Raw genomic sequence first — 26348 nt, 5'->3', positions numbered from 1 at the left:
TATTTTTCCTTTTCATTATTTTTTTGTATCTGTATGATCAAAGTCACATCTGTTCGTACATATATACCTACATGCATAATAAACACATGAGCAAATGAATGAGTGAATGAATGAACAAATAAAAATTGATGACAGTAGGTTATGAGGAAACCCAGGAAAGAGTTCATTCGTTTTATTCCAGTGCAAACCAGCAAAACCTGACACAATGGATCTAGAAGTGTCATTAAAATATTTTGGAGAATGAAACATGTAGGTTTGTGAATTCACTGTGATTAATGTGGAGTTGTTGTGTTAATCCCTCATTATTATTCTGTTCTATTTCCTCCAGGTGCATGTGCTACCACGAGTGTTGTTTGTGTCTGTGGTTAACTGATGAGTTGGTAAAGGGAATATCTTTGATCTGTGGTTTTAGAAGCTTCATAAATACCATTTGTATGTTTTTGTACAGCCTTTCATTGACTCTATATTACTGTGCTACTTCAAGAGCACAGTGATAGAGCGCAGAATCTGAGAGCTTTAGACCTCTGATAGTAAGTTCAGTGGAGTCTCTGGTTGTTTTTGACTCTAATCGATGATCAGTAGGAGTGCTATCATAACCTGTGCCTGACCTTGCACCTTTATACAGTAAAAACTGTGGTGCGCTGTTCAGATATTGTTTGTACCAGGAAAGAGAAATGCTCGACGCTGCTTTGAGTGTGCTGCCGACGCCATCTGAAATCGGGTTTGTTGAAAGGCAGCCGGAGCCTTGTTCTGTGGCGGCTTTTACCCGAGCTTGCCTGGCAAAAGAGGGAGCGGTTCCAAGTCCAGGTATCTGTCCTAAACGGAAAGGGCTCCTCTCCCGGACAGGTCGAGTCAAAGCACGGCCGTAAAACGTTTGCCGGAAAGTCCGTGTTTTCTGCAAACTTGTAAAAGCACTGCCCAGAGTATTGCAATAGTGAGCCAAGCGCATGGCCCACGCGTGAGAGCAGCATGAGACCTCAGCATGTTCCATGCCGGATTCGCGCTAGGTGTGGTGGGTCAGGGTGGCCGAGCGGTCTAAGGTTCAAGTTGCAGTCTCCTCTGGAGGCGTGGGTTCGAATCCCACTTCTGACATTTGCTGCAGCGGGTTGTTGATGGGCCTCGTGGCCCATGCATGGCGTGAAAACAAAGGCTTTGGCTGGTGTGCCTTTGCAAAAGGAAAAAAGATTTGCTCAAAGCAATTTTTTGTCGCACTTGAACTTAGGTGCCTCCAGTAGTCATGGCCGAGTGGTGAAGGTGACGGACTTGAAATCTGTTGGGGTTTCCCCGTGCAGGTTCGAATCCTGCTGGCTATGTGCGGTGTGAAATTTGGGGCCTGTCGAGTGTTGCCCGTATCGGTCCGGCTGGCGGCGGACGGGTTTCGCCAGGGCCCCTGTGCTCTCGGCCTGAAACAGGGCGGCCGTCTTCCTTTGATCACCGAATATAGGCATTTGAGCAGTGACTCAAGTGCATTGCCAACTCACGTGGCCGGCTCAAGACCTGGGCGTGGTCAACGACGCGTCTGGCTAGCGGTGTCCAGTGAAGAAGCGTTCTTCTATCTTGATCCTGAGGTCTGTTAAGTCCTGCTTACTAATGTTCGGGATGGTGTACTGATAGCACGCTGAAATCCAGTTTTGCATCTTAAGGTACTGAAACGGATGCCTTGAGGTTTCCCTACGCAATATAGCATGCTTACGAGTAAGTTTGAGATTCCGTTTGCCGTACGATGGGTGAAAACTGGTCATTGCAGTCCATTCTAGGGTTTCATTTTACAACCCTGGCTTTATTTAGCAGCGCTGCCCACAGACGGTTGCACGTCCAGTGAATCAACGAGGCTAGGCCGTAGACTCGTTCACGTCCAACCTGAGGATTTTGCCTCCCTGAAGCGTATGCGTTTTGAAACGAAGTGCACCGAAGCGTCTCCTGATAATTCGTCCACGCTGTCCCGAGGCCCCGTGTGCAGTCGTGGCCACCTGCTTAAAGCAATGTCCTCGACGTCTCCCACGCTGCTTTGAGTGTGCTGCCGACGCCATCTGAAATCGGGTTTGTTGAAAGGCAGCCGGAGCCTTGTTCTGTGGCGGCTTTTACCCGAGCTTGCCTGGCAAAAGAGGGAGCGGTTCCAAGTCCAGGTATCTGTCCTAAACGGAAAGGGCTCCTCTCCCGGACAGGTCGAGTCAAAGCACGGCCGTAAAACGTTTGCCGGAAAGTCCGTGTTTTCTGCAAACTTGTAAAAGCACTGCCCAGAGTATTGCAATAGTGAGCCAAGCGCATGGCCCACGCGTGAGAGCAGCATGAGACCTCAGCATGTTCCACGCCGGATTCGCGCTAGGTGTGGCGGGTCAGGGTGGCCGAGCGGTCTAAGGCGCTGCGTTCAAGTTGCAGTCTCCTCTGGAGGTGTGGGTTCGAATCCCACTTCTGACATTTGCTGCAGCGGGTTGTTGATAGGCCGCGTGGCGTGAAAATGGAGGCTTCGGCTGGTGTGCCTTTGCAAAAGGAAAAAAAAAAGTTGCTCAAAGCAATTTTTTGTCGCACTTGAATTTAGGCACCTCCAGTAGTCATGGCCGAGTGGTGAAGGCAACGGACTTGAAATCCGTTGGGGTTTCCCCGCGCAGGATCGAATCCTGCTGGCTACGTGCGGTGTGAAATTTGGGGCCCGTCGAGTGTTGCCTGTATCGGTCCAGCTGGCGGCGGATGGGTTTCGCCAGGGCCCCTGTGCTCTCGGCCTGAAACGGGGCGGCGGTTTGCTGATGGGCACTGTGGTGTGTGCCAGAGCGGACTAAGGAGCAGAAAGAAAGACTACCTGGCTGCACTTTGCCTGTCCTGCTCACGTTTGCTTGCCTGTAAAACAGAGATGCCTACCACAAATTTTGAATTTCAGTATTCTTGAAAACATATTTCAGTATTTTGGAGTGACTTTCAGTCACATTAATTTATGCGCATTTCCATTATAAAGAGGTATATATACACCAATATGTTTAACATTTATATTATTAAAAATAACTGTTTTGTGTGAATTGAATAAACAAAACGCGAGCAGCCATCTCAACTGAATTTCCACTCAACAAATTTCTCAAGTATACAATATCATATTTTTATAAATACAATTGTGTTCCCTGTTTGCAGACATTACGGTTGACTACCAATCATTGGTATTGAATGTAACTCATCAAAAGTATTATATATTATATTGCCTGGCAAAATGTTGTACCTGTTAACGGATTCTAATAAAATAAAAAATAAAAAAATCTCATTTCATGCCAAAGAGAGTCCGACATTGTTATCTTAATGTCCCAATATATAAATACTTCAGCATAATGCTTCAGAAGAGACATTGAATAAAATGACATTTATAATTGTATTTAAAACAGTGGAATGATCAATTTTTTGTCACAATCCCAACAGCACTAATCATAAAATTCTGTTTTTGATCATACTACATGTACATTTGCACTTGCAACACAGAAAAGACTTTGAACTAAAGAAGTACAGCCAGTGTTTGATATTTCAGTGAACATAAATCATACAGTGGTGCTTGGAAGTTTGTGAACCCTTTAGAATTTTCTATATTTCTGCATAAATATGACCTAAAACATCAGATTTTCACACAAGTCCTAAAAGTAGATAAAGAGAACCCAGTTAAACGAATGAGATAAAAATATTATACTTGGTCATTTATTCATTGAGGAAAATGATCCAATATTATATATCTGTGAGTGGCAAAAGTATGTGAACCTCTAGGATTAGTAGTTAATTTGTAGGTGAAATTAGAGTCAGGTATTTTCAATCAATGGGATGACAGTCAGGTGTGAGTGAGCACCTTGTTTTATTTAAAGAACAGGGATCTATCAAAGTCTGATCTTCACAGCACATGTTTGTGGAAGTGTATCATGGCACGAACAAAGGAGATTTCTGAGGACCTCAGAAAGAGTGTTGATGATGCTCATCAGGCTGGAAAAGGTTACAAAACCATCTCTAAAGAGTTTGGACTCCACCAATCCACAGTCAGACAGATTGTGTACAAATGGAGGAAATTCAAGACCATTGTTACCCTCCCCAGGAGTGGTCGACCAACAAAGATCACTCCAAGAGCAAGGCGTGTAATAGTCGGCGAGGTTACAAAGGACCCCAGGGTAACTTCTAAGCAACTGAAGGCCTCTCTCACATTGGCTAATGTTAATGTTCATGAATCCACCATCAGGAGAACACTGAACAACAATGGTTTGCATGGCAGGGTTGCAAGGAGAAAGCCACTGCTCTCCAAACAGAACATTGCTGCTCATCTGCAGTTTGCTAAAGATCACGTGGACAAGCCAGAAGGCTTTTGGAAAAATGTTTTGTGGACGGATGAGACCAAAATAGAACTTTTTGGTTTAAATGAAAAGCGTTATGTTAGGAGAAAGGAAAACACTGCATTCCAGCATAAGAACCTTATCCCATCTGTGAAACCTGGTGGTGGTAGTATCATGATTTGGGCCTATTTTGCTCTATCTGGGCCAGGACGGCTTGCCATCATTGATGGAACAATGAATTCTGAATTATACCAGCGAATTCTAAAGTTCATCTGTCCATGAACTGAATCTCAAGAGAAGGTGGGTCATGCAGCAAGACAATGACCCTAAGCACACAAGTCGTTCTACCAAAGAATGGTTAAAGAAGAATAAAAAGTTAATGTTTTGGAATAGCCAAGTCAAAGTCCTGACCTTAATCCAATCGAGATGTTGTGGAAGGACCTGAAGCGAGCAGTTCATGTGAGGAAACCCACCAACATCCCATGGGCCAAAATTCCTCCAAGCCGGTGTGCAGGACTGATCAACAGTTACCGGAAACGTTTAGTTGCAGTTATTGCTGCACAAGGGGGTCACACCAGATACTGAAAGCAAAGGTTCACATACTTTTGCCACTCACAGATATGTAATATTGGATCATTTTCCTCAATAAATAAATGACCAAGTATAATATTTTTGTCTCATTTGTTTAACTGGGTTCTCTTTATCTACATTTAGGACTTGTGTGAAAATCTGATGTTGTTTTAGGTCATATTTATGCAGAAATATAGAAAATTCTAAAGGGTTCACAAACTTTCAAGCACCACTGTACATGTAAAAAGAAATTGAATAAGTTTAACTCACATTTCATGGCACTAATTGGCAAGTTCAACTCCAAGCATAGGTCAACCATCACTGCTTCAGCACGTGTCACGTTCCGTGTCTTTTCATCCACAGATTTCGTAAAAAACTGCTGGATACCCCCAGATTTACTTTCCGCCTGACTCGCCATTTCAGCATACTCCATATGTTTTTTTTGTAGTTGACATGCCGCGTGCAGTCATCGCAACCACCATGAGTGATGTTAATGTCAGTTCTACACAGTTTGCAGTGCGCGTATCCATTGCCCTTTTTACACCCAGTCATGCACGGCCATTCTACCGTATCGAAAATAGCGCGAACAAATGTGCGGAAACTACGCATGTCACACACAGCATGTGCGGTTGTCGGAAAAATAAATAGCCTAGCCGTGAATCGCGCAAGGATTGAAAAAGTCGCTTGGACATTTAAAAACAACTCACTGGAATTTAAGACTTTATAATAATTCCATACAGAATAACACTGTTTGCCGTAACATCGTATTTACGTAACTTTTCCGTACAAAATACGGCCAATCCGTACTAGTAGGCATCTCTGGTAAAAGAAAGAAAGAGTACCTGGTGGCACTTTGCCTGTCCCACTCACGTTTGCTTGCCAGTAAAACAAAGAAAGAGTACCTGGCTGCACTTTGCCTGTCCCACTCACGTTTGCTTGCCAGTAAAACAAAGAAAGAGTACCTGGCTGCACTTTGCCTGTCCCACTCACGTTCGCTTGCCTGTAAAACAAAGAAAGAGTACCTGGCTGCACTTTGCCTGTCCCACTCACGTTTGCTTGCCTGTAAAAGAAAGAGTACCTGGCGACACTTTGCCTGTCCCACTCACGTTCTCTTGCCTGTAAAAGAAAGAAAGAGTACCTGGCTGCAGTTTGCCTGTCCCACTCACGTTCGCTTGCCAGTAAAACAAAGAAAGAGTGCCTGGCTGCACTTTGCCTGTCCCACTCACGTTCGTTTGCCTGTAAAACAAAGAAAGAGTACCTGGCTGCACTTTGCCTGTCCGGCTCACGTTCCCTTGCCTGTAAAAGAAAGAGTACCTCGCTGCACTTTGCCTGTCCCATTCACGTTCTCTTGCCTGTAAAAGAAAGAAAGAGTACCTGGCTGCAGTTTGCCTGTCCCACTCATGTTCGCTTGCCTGTAAAAGAAAGAAAGAGTACCTGGCTGCAGTTTGCCTGTCCCACTCACGTTCGCTTGCCTGTAAAAGAAAGAAAGAGTACCTCGCTGCACTTTGCCTGTCCCACTCACGTTCGCTTGCCTGTAAAACAAAGAAAGAGTACCTGGCTGCAGTTTGCCTGTCCCACTCACGTTCGCTTGCCTGTAAAAGAAAGAAAGAGTAACCGGCAGCACTTTGCCTGTCCCACTCACGTTCGCTTGCCTGTAAAAGAAAGAAAGAGTACCTGGCGGCACTTTGCCTGTCCCACTCACGTTTGCTTGCCTGTAAAAGAAAGAAAGAGTACCTGGCTGCACTTTGCCTGTCCCACTCACGTTCGCATGCCTGTAAAAGAAAGAGTACCTCGCTGCACTTTGCCTGTCCCACTCACATTCGCTTGTCTGTAAAAGAAAAAGAGTACCTGGCTGCACTTTGCCTGTCCCACTCACGTTCGCTTGCCTGTAAAAGAAAGAAAGAGTACCTCGCTGCACTTTGCCTGTCCCACTCACGTTCACATGCCTGTAAAAGAAAGAGTACCTCGCTGCACTTTGCCTGTCCCACTCACATTCGCTTGTCTGTAAAAGAAAGAAAGAGTACCTGGCTGCACTTTGCCTGTCCCACTCACGTTCGCTTGCCTGTAAAAGAAAGAAAGAGTACCTCGCTGCACTTTGCCTGTCCCACTCACGTTCGCTTGCCTGAAAAACAAAGAAAGAGTACCTGGCTGCAGTTTGCCTGTCCCACTCATGTTCGCTTGCCTGTAAAAGAAAGAAAGAGTAACTGGCGGCACTTTGCCTGTCCCACTCACGTTCGCTTGCCTGTAAAAGAAAGAAAGAGTACCTGGCGGCACTTTGCCTGTCCCACTCACGTTTGCTTGCCTGTAAAAGAAAGAAAGAGTACCTGGCTGCACTTTGCCTGTCCCACTCACGTTCGCATGCCTGTAAAAGAAAGAGTACCTCGCTGCACTTTGCCTGTCCCACTCACATTCGCTTGTCTGTAAAAGAAAGAAAGAGTACCTGGCTGCACTTTGCCTGTCCCACTCACGTTCGCTTGCTTGTAAAAGAAAGAAAGAGTACCTGGCTGCACTTTGCCTGTCCCAATCAAGTACGCTTGTCTGTAAAATAAAGAAAGAGTACCTGGCTGCACTTTGCCTGTCCCACTCACAAATGAGCGTTAACTCTATTCCTGAGAGCATTTCCGCCTGTTCACTGCTATTTTTGACCCTTTTTGTAATAATGAGGTGTTTAAAGCGCTTGTTGTTGAAGTGAAAAGGAAAACTGAGAGTTCATTGCTGCCGGTGCGGGAATAAACCCAGTGGTGCTGCAGGAATAAACCCAGTGGTGCTGCAGGAATAACCGCTGTGTCAGAGTCGCTGCTGGGATCCTGATCTCGCCGCTTCTACAAATGAGCGTTTTGTGGGGATTTCCAAACATTTAAACTAGTGCTGTCAAAAATGTTGCGTTATTAACGCGTTAACTTGACTCAATTTTAACGGCGATAATTTTTTTATCGCGAGATTAACGCTCTATGACATGATGTAGGTTTTTCATAAGCTTTTGAAACTGCCAGGAACTTGGAACAGAGACTTTGCTTAGAAAAACGATAGCAGCTAGACTGTAATGCCACGCCCCGCACAGCCAGAGTCCTCTGCCCTCCCCCGAAGAGCCATGGTGCTCGGCTTAGGTTTCGTTTTCCCATTGGCGGCTCCAGCCCCACTTTGCAGTGGCTGAGACAAGATGTGTTATGCTCTGCAATTAAAAAAAAAAAAACACATTGGTACAACCAGTGTTCGAACTATGCCGATATTTTCGGGGGGGTCCCTTTTTTTCCCTTGGGGGGGTGCTTGCGCTTGTCTCAGAGCGCGGATCTCCATCGCGCGCTCACTTCGGATATGCAAATGCTTCCCGTTACACACGATTGCTATGTCAATAAACATCATTTTGCCAATATTTTAGAGACCCCCAACATTTCCCAAATCATGTTTTCAAGGGATCTCATGTCTGTTTCAGGGGATCTCGGATCCCCCGAGTACCCCCGTAGTTCGAACGGTGAGCAAGCCCATTCACTTTTTTATGCTGATAAGAGAATTACATGGTTTTTCATGTGACAAAAATGTGCGATTAAATTGCGATTAATCGCGAGTTAACTATGACAGTCGCGACATTAATCGCGATTAAATATTTTAATCGCTTGACAGCACTAATTTAAACACAAACACCTTTCAATTTCAGCGAGGTGGGCGGGGACTTCATGAATATTCATTAGGAAAGTGCCGCCTGATTGGCCGGTGAAGTCTTTCTGTTCCACCGCGTTACTTTATGAGGAAGCGGTTTTGTTTGGTTCCGAACCCATCAGTCCGAGTCCAATAATTATTCTACCATCAGGAAAAGCAGCACAGAATTTACTGCGATTGGTTTCAAATGCATGTTGTTGTGGTTCGTGGATTATTATCCGTAAATAAAGTTGGACTTTTCTTCAAAAGGAGCGAAATCAGTGGCGGATTTAGCAAATTGGGGGCCCCAGGCGAAGGTATGTATGGGGCCCCCATCATCCGATCCGAAACAAAAAAAAATGTACCGACTGCATGGTGGATAGGCAGGTAAAGCTAATCTATAGGGAAGTAAAGGTTGGAGAGGAGAAAAAAAACATTCCCCTTTAAACCCTGTATACACTTCTTTACTCCAAAATGAAGATGGAAAGCAGAGAACACAAAAAGTGTAGCACTACACAAACTAATAGTCATGATGGAACCCAACAGAGAATAAGATTTCAGATAACATCTGTCTTTGCCAAAATGCCAGGAAAACCAGCACTGTTTATTTTTTTTTTAAAGATCAGAAGATTTCAAACATTCTATAAATAAAACTATGTACATAGTTGTGTGTGTGTGTGTGAGTGAGTTAGTGTTTGTGAGAGTGTGTGTGTGTGTGTATGTGTGAGAGTGTGTGTGTGTATGTGTGAGAGTGTGTGTGTGAGTTAGTGTTTGTGAGAGTGTGTGTGTGTGAGAGGGTGAGTGAGGGGAGGTAAGAAGTGTGGACTGAGGAGAGATGAGGTGGCATTTGGCTCTAAGCAACTCCATATCCATGTGACTGTATGTGTCAGTGAGTGAGAGAGAATGAGACAGTGTGAGAGAGAGAGTGTTCTGTGTGTGTGAGACAGAGAGAGGGTGAGTGAGTGAATGAATGAGAGAGTCATTTTCTTCGTGGTGGTCAACAGAAACGGGACACGCGCTCACCACCTCCGCTATGTTTTTTTCAGAATGATTAGTCTGCTGCTCGTCTGCTGTGTTGGAGCTTGATGCCGCTCGCTCCCCTCCTGAATCAGCAGCAGCTCCTCCTGCTCCGCTACAGCATCCGAGTCAACCGACGCTGTTGACACATTAACCCTTGTAACGTGTTCGGGTCTGTGGGACCCGTTTTCATCTTTAAAAAAAATACATAAAGAATTGTTTTTTCACACTGAGATTCACTGGCTTTGGCTCATTTTGTGCAAGGAACATGAATCAGACAAAAAAATCATTGACCCCCCCTTGCTTCCACCCCCTTCACATTTGTATTACATAGAGGGTGTTCGGGTCTACTGGACCCGGGCTATTGAAAGTATGGAAATCATAGCTCTTGTGCCCCTCTCATTTCCCTATTCTCGTCTTTGGCCCTCTCTCTCTCTCTCTGTGAGTGTGCATATGTGTGTGTTTGTGAGTGACTGACTGTGAGAGAGAGAGAGAGAGAGAGATAAAGAGAGATGGGCCCTTGGTGGGAACCACCAGTGCAGTGCTGTTCCCACACAGGTTTGCAAGATTGTGACTGTCAACAAAAGGAAGCGCTGTGCAGTGTGTGGACCCCAGATGGATAGAAAAACCCAATATACATGCACCAAGTGTCAGAAGTATATCTGCAATACACATACAGTGAAAATCTGCCCCTCATGTGTGTCCTAATCTGTTCTGGATCTGTTTGCATTCAAGTGCTGTTCAGAGAGATGTTGTGTAAACTGACATGCATAGGTTAAATTTCTGTTGAATCTCAAATAAATAACTGTTGGAAGAACTTGTTTGATTTATACATTTTGGATCATTACCCAGTTATGGTTGTTATATGATGCATTTCCTTATTTTCTTCCATTTTAATAAAAAAAAATAACAAAAACGAGTGGCATTGTCTTTTAAAAATGTAAATTAATAAAGGTAAAGGGGAATAAATAAGACATATGTTCTTAATACTACTTGCAAATTGCATGAATGAAACAGTTGCTGAGTATTTTAACAAAAAAGGTTTGAATATATGGTGATGTTAAAGTCCTAAAGTGCAATGGGTCCACCAGACCCGGGAGCACTCCCTGTGTAACAAAAACACGAACACATTACAAGGGTTAAAGAAAGTTGTAAGCTTGGGAAGCGCATCATTCTTTGATTTCGCCTCATCCCGCTTCCTCCTTTTCGTAGCACCACTTGGAAAGTGGCGCTTCATTTCGCTGATCACAAGTTCAAAACAATTCAGCACAGTCTCTATTAGAAGTTCCCTGAATTCACTCACTCAGGTTCAGTTCACGTTCGTCGCGCAATGTTCTCGGACTCGCGCGATCATTGCATGGAATAGTCCATTTCAACACAAACGGGGGGGTGTACAAATACTTCATTCCTTTGTATTTTAGTTTTTTGTCTTTGTTTCCGATTTAAACATACAAAATTACAATTTACAAACACAATGGCTTAGGAATGGATCGCTGTCCAAAGGCCCCCAAATCCCCAGCTGATTCGGGAAGGGGCAGCTGGTCTGGGGCCCCTGCCGAATGGGAAAGTTGTAGGGGCCCAAGGCAATTGCCTACTTCGCCTCTATTGTAAGAGCGCCTCTGAGTGAAATAAAAGATTTGTACAAAACACAGGTTTATGTCCCAAACCAGCATTATGTAATAATTCATTTACTGTGTTTTGATCCAATCCTATAAGGGGTGTTAGACCAAAAATTTTTTTCTACCCCCTCCAAAATATGGAGATGATCTATCTATGGAAATACCAATATTTGGCCAACTGAAAAATGCTAACCCCCCTGTACATACCCTCTGAAGTTAATAACCCCTCCAAATAGTCAAAAACTGCCTTTTTCACTAATATAAGCATTCCTTAACGGAAATAACTCAAACATAACATCAAAAATCACAGTAATAACATTTATTTCTCACAAAAAGAGTTGTTAGAAACCCTCACTTTGTCTCTGTTTACGGGTTTTAATCAGAGTAACAAATTCTCCATAAAGTTTCAAGAGATGCTTCTTTATATGTCTGGTGTGGATGGTGTATAAGTTACAAAATAACCAGTGCTCTTGAACAAGTTCTGCCAGCAACTGAGCAGCAGCATCCCTGGATCTCTGTGCTTGACCAGCACGCTTCGGCCGCAGCAGATCGAGCATATTCTGAATGATGTCCTTCCCTGTTGGAAGCATCCCAGAAGGGAACTCAGCCTGCTCTATGTACTCTACTACACCTCGTATCTTCTTAGCTTTTGACCGTGTTGCAACAGAAGCCATTATTTACCTGCAAGAATACAAATAATGACTATTTATACACTGGGAGATATAATTCAGATATGAATCATTTGTGCATACTGGTTCTTAAAACTAAATTAGTAACCTTAAGTAATGATCCTCTGTGCTTAAAAATAGTTCATATTTGAGGTATTACTGAAGAGTGTGACATTCATCAATAACTTTAAAACTTGCTGAAAAAGAGCAGAATTACCATATGTTTAATTTACTTGAATGTAAGGTTACTTACCACCAAGCTTATTACCTTAAAATAATGATCATCTGCACTGAAAATGTTGTAGTCGTACCTAGTGGCATACCTGAAGAGGTTCACATTCATCGATAACTTTAAAACACATTAAAAAAAGCAGCATTCTAATATCAAACAGCACTGTAATGTATTTTGTCATGAATGGAAACTTTCAGAGGGTATGTACAGGGGGGTTAGCAAGGTTCAATTTAATACAATTTTACATTTTCCCACATAGATGGACCATCTCCATATTTCTAGGGGGGTAAAACATGGAAAAGTCAAAATTCTTAACACCCCCCCCCCCACACACACACACACACACACCACCTATAATTAGCCTCTGATCAGGAAAAGGAGCACAAAATTTACTGTGATTGGTTTCAAATGATTATAATTTCATTTTCAGTCAGACTTCAGATGAGCATTTTAGACGGATTTATTTTTGAATATGTAGTTTTCACATTTTCATAACAGGCTTATTAAATAAATATACAGCAACAATGTTCCAACAAATATTTTAATGAGTCTGAGTTTTGACTTTGACAGAATTACTCACTCTGTCAAAGTCCAAAGATCATTGCATCATACAAAATAGATAAACACACACATAAATGTGGGTGAGGTGGCCGAGAGGTTAAGGTGATGGACTGCTAATCCATTGTGCTCTGTATGCGTGGGTTCGAGTCCCACCCTCATCGCATGTCTGTTCTTTTAGGTGGTGTAGTGGTTAGCACGGTCGCCTCACAGCAAGAAGGTTCTGGGTTGAACCCAGCGGCTGGCGAGGGCCTTTCTGTGTGGAGTTTTCATGTTGTGTCTGTGTGGGTTTCCTCCGGGTGCTCCAGTTTCCCCCACAATCCAAAGACATGCAGTTGGGTTGATGTGGGGCGGCCTTGAGCAAGGTGCTGCTCACTGGGTGTGTACGCATGTGTTCACTGCTTCAGATGGGTTAAATGCAGAGAATGAATTTCACTGTGCTTGAAGTGTGCATATGACAAATAAAGGTTTAAAAATAAATATTAACATAGAGTATATAAAATGCAATTTTAACAAACAAAGGTTTAGGAAAAATGTAAACACCTGTAACTTAATTCATGACACCTTTTCTCGTTATCTGTGCAAAGATCTGTACTATTAATTCAGATTTATTCCCTTTGCAGACTTTTTAATTCAAATCAATGTCTTTAAGTGTCAGATAGAAACACATCCTGGCTGATCACTTCATCAGGGGGAAATGGGGGAACTGTAGCCTGGGCCCGCCCATCCTAAGCGTGACGCAACACGAGGGCCTGTTCCGAGCTTAGTCTGGCCAGGCAGGCTATCTACAGCATTTCCAAGCTCCCGAAAAATCGGGAACCAATCAACTTTGAGCATCTCCAACGGCCCTGGGTAGAGGCGTGTTCAAGGCAGTGACGTAGTAGAACTGCGACCAGAAGCCATAGATTGTTTACATAATCTATGCCAGAAGTGCTTCATTCACATCACGAACATGGAGCAGCGGCAAGCCTTTAACACAGGGGAAGATGCTGTATTGAAAGCATTCAACGGGAAGTTCTCATTGAAAACGGAGCAAAGAGCAGCCCTGGAGGTATTTATTGAAAGAAAGGACGTTTTTGCCTTGCTCCCGACCGGCTTCGGTAAGAGTTTAATCGACCAGTTAGCCCCGTTGCGTCGCATACGTCAGAGGAAAGAGTGATGTGATTGGTTTAAGCTTAGTCACAGCCTTTTCTGGCTTCGATCAGTAGCAAACTGAGGCATTTCAGGGAGGCGGGTCAACCACGGGCTCTGGGAAACGGTTTGGCTTAATAGCTTGGCCAGACCAAATGCTCGGAGAGCTTTGAAGTCGCGTTAGCCAGGCTAGGGGAACTGTCCTTAAACTGCTCACACACACAAAATACATTATGATTTAATGCTGTGACAAAACACAGACAGACAATAATCAGCAATTATTGGTCGATAGTGATGGCCGTCTGAAGCCGAGGCTCCGAAGCGCGTGTCGAGTATAAGGGGGTGTGGCAGATGAAGCCCTGCCTCGAGGCATGGATCGTTCAGAAGAAAACCACGTGAGGGAACCACGTGAGGCTGGGGAGGGAATTTCGAAGAAAAGGAATCACCTCAATCCAAACACAGTGAAAATAAATCTGTTCCTCAACAAAAATCAATAAAGGTTCCCCTAAAAGTTACTCTGTGCACTGCACGGCTGCAGTAACACTCACAGTCCCATCACACAAGCACTGAACACAAAGCTTACTCCCTTTATGTTTATCTACACCTTTTTATTGTGCAGACAAAATTATACTGATCATAAATCCATAGAAAGAGACTAATGCCGCTTTTCCACTACAAACGCGGCTGAGCCGTGCCGTGCCGAGTCGAGCTGAGTCGAGCTGAGCGGGGCTGTTGGAGTTGCATTTCGACTACAACCGCGCTGAACCGTGCTGGCTGGAAGTGGGTGGACACATTGGGTGGAGTTAGCGAAAGTGGGTGGACGTCACGTGATGTCGTTAAGCAGCGCAAACAGTGACATCAGTGACAGTGGCGGAACAAGTCAGAGCCGGGCCGGGGGCGGGGCAAATGACCGGGCCCTTTATTAAAGCTTATCATAACATCATTTTAGGCTACAAAATGTCCGCAACTGCGGTGTTTACCAATTTCAACACTACCGGGTGCAACTATGTTATTTAGTACATCAAGTCCTTCAAACGAACATGTAACTCAGAAACAAAAAACATTAGGATACTGTACATGGCTCATAATAAAACATCAATAGCCTATACTGCGCACATTATTTGAAGGGCATACGAATGAGCGCTCAGAGGTTGCAACGGTGACAGGAAGAGTCAGAAATAAAAGGAGGGCGGTGCAAACCTCACTGAATGCACTGTGTTTACCAATTTCAACACTACGGGTTGCAACTATGTTATTTTGTACATTAAGTCCTTCAAACGAACATGTAACTCAGAAACAAAAAAACATTAGGTGACATACTGTACATGGCTCATAATAAAACATCAATAGCCTACTGCGCGCATTATTTGAAGGGTATACGACGAGCCTTGCACTCCGCGAACTCGTCCACGATGCTCTGTATGTCACTGATTCAGTGATCTTTTAAGTGGTAGTCTCACGACCCGAATAGTAAACAATAAACATGGAGGACATGGAGTCGTTAGTGTTGCTGGTCTTGGTGCTGTGGCTTGTTGTCACCGACAACGCCAACAGATACTGGCAAGAGCGTATAGATGAGGCGAGGCGCATAAGGCTTCAGAAATTCTCGTAATTCGTAATTATTATTCTTCCGGGTTTGCGGTGTTTACAGATCCCAGCGCGCTCGCGGGGCGTGTGTGGGCATGTGAGGACACTCCTCCTCACCAATCAGTGCACAGGGGAGTGTCTGCTCACGCCCCTAGCCTCACTCGGCACGGTTTGGCTCGCTTCAGCCCCACTCCAAAACGGTGCGAGTTTTAGGGGCTAAGCAGGGCTGAAACGAGCTGAGTCGTGCTGGTTTTTGGTAGTCGAAACGCGAGCCGTGTCGGGCTGAAGTGAGCTGAAGCGAGCTGAAAAAGGGTAGTGGAAAAGGGCCAAAAGTGTGTGTGTGTGTAAGAGAGAGACAGAGGGTCAACATCAAATAACATACGGGCAAATAAGTAAAACAAACAAGCAAAAAAAATCTGATGACATAAGTTATTTTAAAATGGAACATTGTGCAAATTACTGGACATGCAAAGAATAATGTAAAGTGGCAGAACATTGACGCGAGGTAGAAATTAAACATGCTGTACATTTCTCTTAGCAGTAGGTCGCTAGTGAAGTCTGCTGAATGAGAGTCTGAGTAATGAACCTTTTAGTGAATCACAACCGAGGCCTTGTTTATCATGGGTCATGTGGTTTTCTGCTCAACGATACAAAGCCTCAAAGCGGGGCTTCATCTGCCCCCTTATTCTTGATATGCGCTTCGAAGTCTCATTTGGCCATCACGATCTTTAAACAGCGATATCAATGAAAACTATGGTCAGGCAAGGCAAGACTAAAATGGCCATTATGAATCTTGAAAGTATTTGTGTGTGTGTGTGTGTTTTGAATATATTATGAAGCCATTGACAACAATAACAAAAATCTACGAAATCATTGTACTTAGCAACCAAAAAGTGTGATCCTGAGTGTGAACATAGATCTGGAGCAAGAGACAGAGCCAAGACACCTCATCTCATTATTTCTAGCCGCTTTATCCTGTTCTACAGGGTCGCAGGTAAGCTGGAGCCTATCCCAGCTGACTACGGGCGAAAGACAGGGTACACCCTGGACAAGTCGCCAGGTCATCACAGGGCTGACACATAGACACAGACAACCATTCACACTCACACCTACGGTCAATTTAGAGTTATCAGTTAACCTAACCTGCATGTCGTTGGACTGTGGGGGAAACCGGAGCACCTGGAGGAAACCCATGCGGACACAAGGAGAACATGCAAACTCCGCACAGAAAGGCCCTTGCCAGCTACGGGGCTCGAACACAGACCTTCTTGCTGGGAGGCAACAGCGCTAACCACTACACCACCGTGCCGCCCCAAGCCAAGACACACTGAATATAGATTTTATTGACTGATCTAACGCCCCATTTATTTATTTTAACTCATTATATCATTGATATTATAACTTCTGGAATTATGTAACTTTGACAAGTGATCAGCCTTCAGTATAACATAACTGTGTGAAAGTTTTTGTACAGTGCAGTTGGATTTCCTGTCACTGTGGGCTGCAGAGCATAGTAGTATAGTGCAGAGTCTGATACAGCAGCAGAGGAGATGAGCAGATCCACTTGGTTATTCTTTTCATCAACTTCAGCAGAGAGACATGGTGGGATTGAGTCACTTTAATATCCACTTTGTGATATATAAAGAAGGAAGTCAGGTTTAGATTTTGGATATTGTCTGTACCAGTGCAGGTAGTTTCCTTTACCACTTGCTTTGTAGTTGCAGGACAAAGTAACATCACTGCCTTCATCTATAATTGTATGAGTAAAAAGTGGCTTGATTGAAGCTGCCATGGAGTCACCTGTCATAAAGAAGAGAACATGCACATACATTCTGATTTTTCTTCCCACCACACAGATGAATAAATCACTAATTCAATGCTGAATATTTCTGCAATAACGAAAAGTCAAAGTTAACTCACTGAGTGAAAGCCACAGACACATGAATATAACAGTGAACATGATGAATGGTCTCAGCTGAGTGAAAGTATTCTTTCTGTACTATGATATGTTCACATCATAAAGGTTCATGAAGCTCCAGCCCACAGCACCACATGACAGTGTCACCATTGTTACTGACAGATTGTTGATTCTTACTGAAGCATCCTGGCTTTACATTCAGCCTCACATGGGGAACCTGTCTTCAACTCCAGCTGTCAGCAGAATTCATATAATTATGAAAAATCAATCATTCTGGTCTGTAAAAATATACCGTAATTGAATAAATAAATCATTAAATCTTTAAATTTCATGTTGCATTTGTTTTATAAGTGGTTTTGCTGCATTAGGGACTTTAGCCTTCTCAGAAATTGCTGTGAATAAGTCATGATAAATAATTTAGTATAAAAGCTATTATTACTAGTAATAATCAAATCAAATCAAGTTTATTTGTATAGCGCTTTTAACAATAAACATTGTCGCAAAGCAGCTTTACAGAATTTGAACGACTTAAAACATGAGCTAATTTTATCCCTAATCTAATAATGAAGCCTGAGGTGAGGAACAAACCAGCTGCTGCTCTTGGTAATATTATGAAAGATGCCACCAAGCCATTAGCTTATAATCAAAGGCACGAATTTAGCTTTTCCCTGCTATTAAAAAACACAACCTAGTTACTGTTATTACATTACTGCACCGACAGTTAATGGAAAAATAGTGAATTAAAGATTATTAAACTCACATGGCACTGATGCTGCATGAAAAACTCACGAGTCTCTCGACAATCCGGTTTTCCAGTTGCACTCAGTACAGACAGTGTTGTATTGCTCCGCTTATTTTAACAGGCCATTGTTAGGGAAATAGTCTTCTTCCGCCGGTGGAAGAAGTCCCTTCTTGTTTACTGCAAAATGTGTATATTTTGGATAGAATTTGAAATATTACTTATCTGCAATGTATTCCAATTCTTCAATGTTGCCTTAAAGACACTGCAAACAGTTGTTTTTTCCTGTAGCTCCCATCCCCCATTCCCACCTTATTTTTCCTCTCCTTTTTTCCAACTGATGACTTACAAACCCAAGTTCAGTCAACACATACAAATCTGCGAAATTCTCAAATAGTCAACACAATGGATAGCAATAAGTTTTACTTTCTAAAACTCATAAAGTTGAGTTCAAAATCCAAAACTTGTCAGAGCTCTTTGTGTTAAAGAGAGGTAGTAAGTGGACATAACTAAATGAGGCTGCAATTTTTTACAGTGTACGGTTATTCTGCAGTGCCAAATACATTACTGTTTCTGAAATGTGATCAGGAAATTTTACTGGATCACAGCAGGTATGTATTGGGGCATGTGCCCCAGTAAAATGGGTCTGGCGATGCCGATGGACAACTCATAAATTCAAGCAACAGGTTAAACGCAAGCTTGACCCTTCCTGTGCGGTGAGCTCTTTGGGATGGCGTTACTGACTTTTGTTTCCAGATCGTAGGAACTGCTCCGCATACCAGACATCAATCAAATCCTTCTATGTGAATCTGCCTCACAAATTTATCTTTATGGAGCAGACACCAAACTGTCCTGTCGGCTTGAAGTTACCTCTCTTTGTTGGTACCATAGGCGGTTTTAAACGGGGGCCAGGGGAGGCCAGTGCCCCTGTAAAATTGCTCCTGGCCCCTGTTGTGGCCCCTGTGCTGAACAGATAATAAGCTTTATTAATTTCGACATGCGCTGGCTCGAAGATCGGAACTGACATGACGGAGTGTTCTACACGGACTCCTTAAAGCACTACACGCACACTGTTACCTGCAGCAGAAAGATCAGCAGCAGCACGAATTGTAAACTTCGGACGTGAGAGATAACAGCTGCAGCCCTGCAAGAACTAGGCTACTGCAAAGAAGCGAAGGTAAGGAAAATTATTCAATTTTGTAACATCAGTGTTTGCACATATCCGTGTTTTACTGTTGTTGTTCACTACAATAATAAATCCGTTTTATTGCTCTTTCTTAAAAGTGCGTTGCACAGCGATAAGTAGCCTAACTTAATATTTTTGGGAAATGAGTAAAATAACCGACAGTGTTTAACCTTCTTGTAAAACTCGAATGGCCTTGTGATATGTAGAGGCTACATTCCTCTCCGTTTACTTTTTAGTATAGGCCTACTGTAGGCTATCATCATGAAAAGAAGCAAGAAGGACATTATGTCCTTTTTTGCCACTGTTGGCAAAAAGCAACATAGAGAGAGTAAGGAAGATGAAGATTATGAAAGAGGAGAGAGAGCCAGAGGTGGAGAGAGAGCCAGAGGTGGTGGTTGGAGAGGTGGAAAGTGAGGCATCTGAAAGGCAATCTGAGAGTGAGGATGAAGACATTCAGGATCAGATTGAAGGACAGAATGAGGGACAACCCAACGAGTCATTGGGACAACCAGATTCACCATGCATATCAAGTACAGCACCATCAGGTTTGTGATGTTGAACAAATGCATGTGTGTGAGCAGTGTTGGCCTACAATTCATATAGCCTACCCTGAAAGTGTGAAGTCTGAATAATAATTAATAAATATAAAATAAAAATAATAGATATAATAATAAATTAATAAATGAATAATGATAAATGTTGTTCTCAGTAGCACTCTCATATTTACTGTATTCATCTTTCTCCAGATATCAGCAAGTGCTTGGACGACACTCCAGTGCAGCCACATCTGAAGAAAAGATTCATTGTATGCAAAAATAGAAACCTTATTTTACAAAAAAGAGAAACATGGTTTTAAGATTTATTGAACACAATTTATTTTATGTTTAGGCTATTGAGACAGAATGTTTCTCATTGTATTTATGCCTAATGTATTTTGTTTTGGTTTTAAATAAACTAAACAGCGGGTGGCACGGTGGTGTAGTGGTTAGCGCTGTCGCCTCACAGCAAGAAGGTCCTGGGTTCGAGCCCCGGGGCCGGCGAGGGCCTTTCTGTGTGGAGTTTGCATGTTCTCGCCATGTCTGCGTGGGTTTCCTCCGGGTGCTCCGGTTTCCCCCACAGTCCAAAGACATGCAGGTTAGGTTAACTGGTGACTCTAAATTGACCGTGAGTGTGAATGGTTGTCTGTGTCTATATGTCAGCCCTGTGATGACCTGGCGACTTGTCCAGCGTGTACCCCGCCTGTCGCCTGTAGTCAGCTGGGATAGGCTCCAGCTTGCCTGCGACCCTGTAGAAGGATAAAGCGGCTAGAGATGATGAGAGATAAACTAAACAAAACATTTTGAACGCTTAAATATTGCCATGTTTTGTCCATATGTGCCCCCTTGAAAAAACACTGGCCCCACCTCGGCCCCCCTAGTAATTTTGGTCTAGAACCGCCACTGGTTGGTACAAATCAAACCCATTCATTCTGCAAGTGGCCTGCTGACTTTGGGCTACAATGGATCAAAATTCTGCTTTTTTCCATCAGCTACACTTGAACGACACACCCCTTAAGTGTCAAAGACTTAGATGAACACACCCCTCAGTGCCGAACCCCAGGATTGAACCAGGGACCTTTAGATCTTCAGTCTAACGCTCTCCCTACTGAGCTATTTCAGCAAGAGCATGCCACCATCTGAGCAGTCACGTCACCGATATAAACATGAGTAGTTGCTAAATCCAATCGGTAAGGTCACATGGTGTTCCTTTTGAACCAAAATCTAATGAAATATAAAGTGTTTAAAATAATAGATAGTATGATCTGGAAGCATTACATATGTAATGTGGTAATTGATTAATGAAACTCTTTTATGTTGTTGGCAATTTGTTTTATTCCAAGCATGTTTTTAATTAAATGAACAAATGTTCACATGAAAGAATGAGCAAATAATAAGCTAAATAATGAGGTAAATGTGTTCTCTGTGCTCGCTCATTTCACTGTTACCCCCCAATCATGCAGTCTTGATTATTTCAACTGTTATCCACAGTGCCAAGTGGGTAATGATCTCCCTTATAAGTGCACACATGCACAGAGAGAGAGAGAGAGAGAGGTTTTGATCTGTGTGTAGTGTATAAAATAGATTGTGAAATAAAAAACTGAATAAAGAATAGAGAGATTTTGATTATATGATCAAAATCTTTGTCTCTCACACACACACACAATGTTAGATGTGCAGGAGAGATGGCATGAGGTCGTTGCAGTACAGGTCGAGGACAAAGCTGCGCACTGGTGTCGGCTCTACTCTCCCGTTTGCTGCCCTGTGTTTGGTCTGTCTGGGGTCCTGGGGGCGGTGATGTGACCCATCGGTGGTTGCTGTGTATGTATTGGGCCCCTGCCTGCTTCGCTGGTGGCTGGTGGGATGATGGGGTTTTTGCACTATCTTTTACTGTTCTTTTCTATTGCGATTGTTGTGTAGGTATTGTGTAGGCTTTGTCATTGCTCTTTTCTTTCTATTGTCCCTGTTGTTCTAATTTTTGTATCCCCTTGTTTCTTCTGCAGTCTGTCATTCCTGTGGGAATTTTTTTTTAACTTTTTTGTATGTCACATAGTTGTGTGTGTATTCCATATGTTTTTTTTTAAGTTTTGGTGTCTCCAGTATTGTTTTGCGGTGTAGAAGATGGTAATAGAAAAAATGATAGAAATCACTGATACTGTATGAATCACATAATGATTTAATTTGCACTTTTGAAAATCTACCTATTCATTTGGTTCATTGCACATCTTGCGTTCATTGTTTGTGCACTGTTGTCTTTGTTTTGTTGTACTGTATAGCTTTTGTGTTGGTATAATAAAAAAACAGATTGTGTAAAAAAAAACTGAAAAAAGAATATAAACCCCAAATATCCAAACTCGCGTTCAACAGAAGTCATCAAGGAATCACTGAACATTTTTGTGAAACAGTATTTTTCATTGAAAAACTGTCATTAAACATAAGATGTACATTAAAAGGATGACTTAAAATCCAACAATCAAGACAATGATGGAATCAGTTTTCATGCTCTCATTATGTTAAAGAAGAGTTTTGCTTATGGATCCTCTCAGAAATGAAAGTTCGTATGAACAGAACTGGTAACTGGTGCCAATGTTCGGCTGTTACCAATGTTGCTGAAAGATTTTCTCCCATTGTTTAGTCTTTGTTCGCAGAAATATTTTTACAAGCCTTGAGACATATTGAAGCATTTCAGAATAATTCACCAATAAACAGTTTATTATAAAAAGAAGAAACACTGAAAGTAGATTGCACACAAGCATGACAATTTTCTAATTTTTAAGTAAATATATAAAAGGTACAAGATTATATTCTGTGTAATATCTGTTCCTAGTTGTACTGTGTATCCACCAGGCTAATATATATCAGAAATTCTCAATAATGACTTCATTTCACTAAAACACACCTCACTGTGTAAAATCACTGTGGATTACAAAAAGCTAACACACAAATATCATTGTAAAATTCAGACACTGCAGGATCTTGACTTTAGAAAGTGGGATGTATATGAACTTATTGAAAACTTGTTTAGTGCTTTTAGCAAGGATATAGCGACTCATAGCACCTCTTTACAACCACAGTGAGCAGAAAAGCAGCTCAGCAATCAACAGCAGAAGACCACACTTGGTTCCACTCCTGCAGCCAAGAACAGGAATCTTCAAATCAAGAACAAGTTCTGATTACACTGGCAGGTGAGTGTATATTTTTACTGACCTCTCAAACCATCCATTTATTTATTTTTAACTGATTATATCATTGATATTATATCATCCGGAATTGTGTAACCTTAGGAGTTGATCAGCCTTCAGTATAATATAACTGTGTGAAAGTTTTTGTACAGTGCAGTTGGATTTCCTGTCACTGTGGGCTGCAGAGCACAGTAGTATAGTGCAGAGTCTGATACAGCAGCAGAGGAGATGAGCAGATCCACTTGGTTATTCTTTTAATCCACTTCAGCAGAGAGACGTGGTGGGATTGAGTCACTTTTATGTCCACTTTGGGATATAAAAAGAAGGAACTCCAGTTTAGATTTTGTCTGTACCAGTGCAGTTAGTTTCCTGTACCACTTGTTTCGTAGTTGCAGGACAGAGTAACATCACTGCCTTCATCTATAACTGTATGTGTGAAAAGTGGCTTTATTGAAGCTGCCATGGAGTCACCTGTCATAGAGAAGAGAACATGCACATTCTCATTTTTCTTCCCACCACACAGATGAATAAATCACTAATTCAACACTTAATATTTCTGCAATCATGAAAAGTCAAAGTTAACTCACCGAGTGAAAGCCACAGACACATGAATATAACAGTGAACATGATGAATGGTCTCAGCTGAGTGAAAGTATTCTTTCTGTACTATGATATGTTCACATCATAAAGGTTCATGAAGCTCCAGCCCACAGCACCACATGACAGTGTCACCATTGTTACTGACAGATTGTTGATTCTTACTGAAGCATCCTGGCTTTACATTCAGCCTCACATGGGGAACCTGTCTTCAACTCCGACTGTCAGCAGAATTCATGGAATTATGAAAAATCAATCATTCTAATCTGTAAAAATATAATCTAATTAATACATTATTAAATGTTTAAATTCCCTGTTATATTTGTTTTATCAGTGGTTTTGCTGCATTAGGAGATTTGGCCTGATCTGAAATTGCTGTAAATAAGTATAAATCATGACAAATAATTTAGTATGACAAGTTATTATTATTATTACAATGTGATTGACTTATTGATTTTGTAAAAATGAAGCCTGTTATTTCACTGAGGAACAAACCAGCTGCTGCTCTTTGTAATATTATGAAAGATGCCACCAAGCCATTAGCCCTTAAGAGGTGTGATGCATTTTGTGTGTGAAGTTTGCTGGATCGAGTGAAGGTTGCACAGAGAGAGAGAAAGAAACTGGGTGTTTTATTTATTTGTGTTTCTTATTTCCTCCTTCAATCCTCATTGGGGCCTTTGACAGACCTGAAGGGAGAAAGATTCCGTCTCAGGTTCTGATCTAAAAATATTGGGACCTGAGAGGAGTGGTGCTTGTGAGTTCTTGCTGCTGAGGAAGGAGAAGTTTCTTCAAAACATGTTACACATAAGTCTCTATCATCGAGCCTTTGACACCAACAAAAATACTTCAATTAAAGCTCTAAAGGATTCTTATAATGCTGTAAATATCTGTAAGTTCCTGGTTACATAGCACTAGGAAACTCGGGACAAGAACTCCATGAGATGTACATGGAAAAAGCATGAGGGTGAGAAAATTACAAGTTAAAAAAGACAAGAAGACAGAGTCATCTATATCCCTCACCCTATATACCAACTAGCCAACTAGCCAACATGGCGCGCACGCACACGCACGGTTGGTTGGGCTCCGTGCTTGCTGCAATCGGTGCACTTTTTATCGGATTTACTCATATTTCTACGCATTTTAAATATAATTTTAATAAGCTTTTTATGACAATACGTGCATTGCTGCAATATGTTAGAAAACGTAGTGCCTGTGTGCATGTTGAACAAAAACAACTACAACATCAGAGACGGCACGCAAACAAACAATGGCACCTGAATCACCTGCCAACGTTAGGCCTACTGCTGTTTATCTGTGCTGTGGCGGCATTTCTCGTCTCTACGGGTCTGTTTGGATCATCAACATCTAGATCCCCACCAAAACTCGTAAGAAATGTCCAAACACTGGGTTTTATCCCGGACAAACTCCATCTGAACAATTTTGGATATGGGCAACTCGCCATTTATCGCTCATTTTTAATCCTTGGTCCAAGGCGCCGTCTGTGCACGGCAGTCCACTACTCTAAGCGCATAAGAACAAATAAATCGCATTGGAAAGCATACCTTCTCTTCCTGATCTTGCTTGCTGGAGACGTGCAACTCAATCCAGGCCCAGGCCCTGTGGATACACCTGCTGACAACGTGGCGGGCCTCCCTCGCCAACCGGCGGAATTTCCTACTATGGATGTTATGGCTCTGATCACCCCCACGCTACCTGGAGTACCCGCAGGTTTCCTAACGCGTTTGACTAACGAGGACGGAGCCTGCTACGGCGATCCGAATCTACATCATGGCGTGGAGAGTTTAACAGCATGATCAGTGAATCCATCCTGCATGGTTGAAAGGTTGGTGGAGGCTGCAGAGCTTGGAAATAAACAAGAACCGACAGGCGCCTTGGATTGTTCAATTGACCGTGCCGGCTGGCGTGGAACAACTGTCCCCACTAAAGTAAGATCACTTCAAACACAAGCACAGACAAAGCAGAGACGGACTTTATTCTTTCAAACTGTTAATCACGCCAAAGTAGTGTGGGACCCTACGGTAAAACCTAAAGGTATTTTGGGGGGTCATCTAAACATCCGAAGTCTGGTTCCTAAGTGTGATGAGATCAGAATGCTACTGTACGAGTCTAATATTGATTTTCTATGTATTAGTGAAACATGGCTGCATGATAAAATTTTAACCAGTATAATCAATGTTCCGGGATATAAATGTTTTAGAAGAGACCGAACTTTCGGGAGGGGAGGGGGTGTTCTTATATATGTTAAGGACTTGCTCAATGCAAAAGAAGTCTCCCTGACGGCTGATATTGAATGTCTATGTATTAATGTCACATTGTCGCAAAACATGCAATTTAATATAATGGTGGTATACAGCCCTCCTTCTGCGTGTACTACAAAGCTTTGTGCGAACTTAGACGCACTGTTTAAAAACTTTAAACATAACAGTGAAATACTGGTATTCGGGGACTTTAATATAAATTGGTTAGACAAACGCGGTAGAAAACTTTTTAAAGATCTCTCATTTAAACATGATTTCAGCCAGCAGATTAAAAACCCCACACGCATTACCAAGAGCAGCCAAACACTAATAGACTTAATGTTTACAAATAAGCCTGACAGAATCATAAAAACCTATAATTTAGTCACTGGTTTGTCAGATCATAATTTGACACTAGCTGCAAGAAAACTCACAAAAAAACGATTGGCAAAGTTTATAAATCAAAACAAAAAATTCTATAGATTTAAGATTCCTCATAAAACAATGACTGCATTTGAGAACGAATTAAAGGGTGTTAATTGGGATGACCTCCTACAACTTGATCAAGTAAATGCTTGCTGTGATCATCTAACATCTGCTATTGTATGCATTATTGACAAGTTCACGA

The 26348-nt window shown here is 42.4% G+C and overlaps 5 non-coding genes across 5 annotated transcripts; 4 read left to right on the top strand and 1 right to left on the bottom strand.

Annotated features, from left to right (window-relative positions):
* Positions 1-1231: 1231 nt before the first annotated feature.
* trnas-uga (transfer RNA serine (anticodon UGA)) lies at positions 1232-1313 on the top strand. The gene has a single exon. It is a non-coding gene; the product is annotated as a tRNA-Ser (tRNA).
* Positions 1314-2335: 1022 nt separating this feature from the next.
* trnal-caa (transfer RNA leucine (anticodon CAA)) lies at positions 2336-2418 on the top strand. The gene has a single exon. It is a non-coding gene; the product is annotated as a tRNA-Leu (tRNA).
* Positions 2419-2548: 130 nt separating this feature from the next.
* Positions 2549-2630, top strand: trnas-uga (transfer RNA serine (anticodon UGA)). The gene has a single exon. It is a non-coding gene; the product is annotated as a tRNA-Ser (tRNA).
* A 10038-nt stretch (positions 2631-12668) lies between these two features.
* trnas-gcu (transfer RNA serine (anticodon GCU)) lies at positions 12669-12750 on the top strand. The gene has a single exon. It is a non-coding gene; the product is annotated as a tRNA-Ser (tRNA).
* A 7983-nt stretch (positions 12751-20733) lies between these two features.
* Positions 20734-20806, bottom strand: trnaf-gaa (transfer RNA phenylalanine (anticodon GAA)). Its single transcript has one exon. It is a non-coding gene; the product is annotated as a tRNA-Phe (tRNA).
* Positions 20807-26348: the final 5542 nt, after the last annotated feature.

This window comes from Neoarius graeffei, chromosome 1 (genome assembly GCF_027579695.1).
Source record: "Neoarius graeffei isolate fNeoGra1 chromosome 1, fNeoGra1.pri, whole genome shotgun sequence".
NCBI lineage: Eukaryota > Metazoa > Chordata > Actinopteri > Siluriformes > Ariidae > Neoarius > Neoarius graeffei.
The sequence above is the reverse complement of the archived record's forward strand: the minus strand, read 5'-3'. Positions and strand labels throughout refer to the sequence as shown.